We start from the raw sequence: 4,322 nt of genomic DNA, 5'->3' as shown, positions 1-4,322 counted from the left end.
ACATTAGAAAATACAACAACAACAACAACAAAACCCAATTCCCATATGTATGGGGTAAGGGGGAGGTAGGGTAGTAGGCTACCCCCAACGCCAGGTTGAGAGTAGCTTCCGTGGAAGACCTCCGGCAGTCAGAAAATTAAAAATTTAGATAAAATGCAATGCATGTATAAATAAATACATAAAATACATAGCTAATCAGTATTCATATGCAGTCATTAAAATCATATGTGCGTCTGTAACTGGAATTTATCCCTGCATAATAATCCCTGCGAAAGAATCTCTGCATATAGACAGAAACATAAGATCCGGCTAATTTAAAAGAGGAAACATGAAGAGAATGATACACAGAAGTCAACGTTAGCAAGCCCAGTTCTAATCCTTCATAAATACCAATAACAGAAACGTATTAAAAGTATAAGTCATGGAAAATACTACAAAGACATTAAAAGAAGACAGAGATGATACACCCTATCGATGTGACCCACACTACTCGACTACCCTAGTCTTTAGCCTCCATATTTTCCTATCAGAGGTCATGTCTTCGGTAAGGGCTAAATCCCTCAAATCAGATCTCAAGCAGTCTTCCCACTTTCGCCTTGGTCGTCCTTTCCTTCTGGCACCGTCGACTGTAATCGACTCTACCCTCCTTACCGCATCCGACGGTAGTCTCCTAAGGACATGCCCAAACCACCGTAGTCTTCCCTCCCTCAATTTTTCGGAAACAGACACCACCCCCAAGGACATCCTAATAGCAGAGTTTGTCGTCATATCCCTCAGAGTCCTACCACATGTCCATCGAAGCATTCTCATTTCTGCGGCCTCAATCCTCCTCACGTGATCCTTCTTGGTTGCCCAACATTCTGATCCATACAACAGCGCTGGTCTTATTGCCATTCTATAAAATTTTCCCTTAAGTTTTAGAGGGACCTTCTTGTCACACAGAACTCCAGTAGCGGCCCACCACTTTAGCCATCCCGCCTTTATACGGTGTGTAACGTCATCATCTACACCCCCATCTTTTGTATCATAGACCCTAGGTACTTGAAACAATCCTTTGAGGGGAGACGTGTCCTTCTATGCATACTTCTACATCTTCATCATTTTGGTTCCCATTGAAGTTTGAACATACATACTCTGTCTTTCAATATTGATCCTTAAACCTTTTTCTTCCAAAGCAGTATTCCAGGTAGCCAGTCTACTATTCAACTCAGATTTTGTTTCAGCAACTAAGACAATGTCGTCAGCGAAAAGCATACACCATGGTACACCGTCTGGTGTCGCACAATAGATGTCGTCCATAATCAAGGCGAAGATGTAAGGGCTAAGAGCCGACCCCTGGTGGAGTCCGATTTCCACCGGGAATGCCTCGGTGTCGCCAACTGTAGTCCTGACGTAAGTAGTAGATCTACAGTACATATCACGAATCGCCCGGATATAAGCAGTTGGGATCCGTCTAGTTTCCAAAGTCTTCCAGATCGTATCGCGGGGAACACTATCATAAGCCTTCTCAAGGTCAATGAACGCCATGTGAAGATCTCTAGACTTTTCCCTATATTTCTCCATAAGCCGTCGAAGTAGATGAATCGCCTCCGTGGTAGACCTGCCTGGCATAAAGCCAAATTGGTTTTCCGAAACCCTAGTAACTTGTCTCAACCTAGCCTCTATCACCCTTTCCCATAGCTTCATGGTATGGCTGAGGAGTTTAATACCTCTGTAGTTACCACAACGTTGGGGATCTCCTTTATTTTTATAGATTGGTATCACCGTAGACTCTCTCCACTCCTCTGGCATCTTGGCAGTCTCTTGCCATTAAACTTCACATTTTAATCATTAATTATGAATTCTTTTAGAATTTATTTCAACTTTTTCATTTTATTCAAAATGGTCCCTTGCCATTAACTTTAAATTCACATATCAGATAACAAAATCAAGTATCTAAATAATGCATTTAATCTTAATATATCAACCTTAACACAATTCTCATTTCAAACCCAAACTTTTCATCATTTAAGGTTTGGTCCCTAAGCTTTGTCAAATTACCAAAATGATCCAATTCAACATTCTAGTATCAAAATCAACATTCTAATGTTTAATTTCAAGCTATTGTATCAAATTTTAAACAATTGCATCTCAATCCCTAAATTTTCTATAATATGTGAAATGGTCCTTATACTTTTACAAAGTTCCAAATTGGAAACAACCTTTTAAAGCATGCAGAATCATTATAATATCAATTATAAACCTTAGGGAATTTTCCATATTTTCCCCCTTAATTCTTCATCAATGATGAATACTTTAGAGTTAGAATTCAAAGTTTTTCACTTGATTCAAACATGATTAATTCAAGTTTCTAACATTAATTTCATGCAATTCCGATCATTCTCATATCAAAATCAATAGTCCTTCATAAACCCTAGTTATGACCGAATCCAACATAAGCATTTAGAGGATTTTAATAATCACATAAGCTTCAAAACAATTCTACAACACTTCTAGCATCATAATTCAACATTTTTCATTGAATTATAATCTCTTTTTCATTCACCATATTCATCAATTAAACAATTTAAGCAAGAAAACAATGAAATATTAACACCAAATGATAGAGAATTTGATATAGATCATTTTCTACTTCATGACTTAATCCAAAAATCAAAGGAAATGGCTAAAAATAAAGAAAATGAAGAAAATTTACCTTATTCTTCTTCATGGTGGTTCATGGCAATATATAAGAGAAGAAGACCATTTTCTAGATAATTCATGAAAAATATCTCATGTACACTTGTTAAACATTTAGTTAAATAAATATAAAATTCATTTATTGTAAAGTTACAACTTTACTCTTTAAAAATCATGATAATTTCAAACTAGTCACCATAATCAACAATTTCGATTTAACATGAAAAATCAATCTAAATTCCAAGGATACATGTCAAATTTCACATTATAAAATATATAATATTGCTAACCTTTTTTCCATCATCCTTCAAATTTTTCTAAATTCCTAATTCGACGTGATTATCTGAATATTTTATCAAACTTTATCGCTTAATAGTTTTTAATACAATTTCCGGATCAAAATCGAAAAGAAGCATAAATACCATTCTCAAGGGTAAGCTATTCATTTCGGAATATTTCTTTGGAAAATCATCATTATGGTTCCTAATCTTTTCTCAAATTTATATTTTGGTCACTAAACTTTCAAAAATTGCATTTTAGTCACTAGTTAAATTTTGGGGTATAACATCGAATCCGAGTCCTTGTGTATGAAAAAATCTCTATTGAGAGACTCACCCACCAAAATCAGGTGTGCGACACGGGTCGGTCCAAATTAGTCAAAACGAAACCATAGAACCAGGAGGGCAACCAAAAACACGTTTGTGGTACAAGTTCACTATTTAGGGTTTAGTGCATGTACATGTACGTATCTAGGATTTTACAGGGTTTATCACTTATGATGGATTTTCTCTCTTTTTTTAGTCAAAGATTTTTCACGTAAACATATATATATATATATATATATATATATATATATATATATATATATATATATATATATATATATATATATATATATATATATATATATATATATATTCTTTCGGGAAAATCACGTGTTTAATACTTAAATTATCAGTTTTGATCCATTATAGTACTTAAATATTTTTTAAAATCATACCAAAGTTTAGTTTTTTTTTTCATTTTAGTACCCCTCATTAAAAACTTTAGTTTTTGTTTCATTTTAATACACCGTTCAAAATTTAATGTTAAGTTTTTAAAAAGTTGAAAGTTTAGGTACTGAACGCGTTAAGTTTTGAACGGCGAGGCAGTGGCAGATTTAGAAATATTTTTCAGGGTGGGCACACATACGTTAACAATGTAAAATTTTAGATGGGATGGATACAAATAAAATTTCAAGGTGGACATCGTTCATAACATAAGTAACTAATCGAAGAAAACTCATATTTCAGAGTGGCACAGAAAATTTCAGGTGGGCACCATCAGTAAAATAAGTAACTAATAGAAAAAAATTTATATTTCAGGGTGGCCACATGCCCACCCTCACCAAGTTGTGGCTCTGCAACTGCGGCGAGGTACTAAAATGAAATAAAAACTAACCGTTAGGTATGATTTTAAAAAATTTAAAGTTTAGGTATGAAAACAAACCAAAATTGATAGTTTATGTACTAAATGTGTAGTTTACGCTTTTATTTTTTTCTTTTGACTTGCGATCAATTGCTTGCAATTATCTTTCATAATTCGCAACAATTCATATAACATCTATCAAAACCTTACTCAAACACCAAAAAAGGATGGAGTTA

Source organism: Hibiscus syriacus, unplaced genomic scaffold, assembly GCF_006381635.1.
Source record: "Hibiscus syriacus cultivar Baekdansim isolate YM2019G1 unplaced genomic scaffold, ASM638163v2 tig00112206_pilon, whole genome shotgun sequence".
In the NCBI taxonomy this organism is placed as follows: Eukaryota; Viridiplantae; Streptophyta; class Magnoliopsida; order Malvales; family Malvaceae; genus Hibiscus; species Hibiscus syriacus.
Note: the sequence above shows the minus strand (reverse complement) of the source record.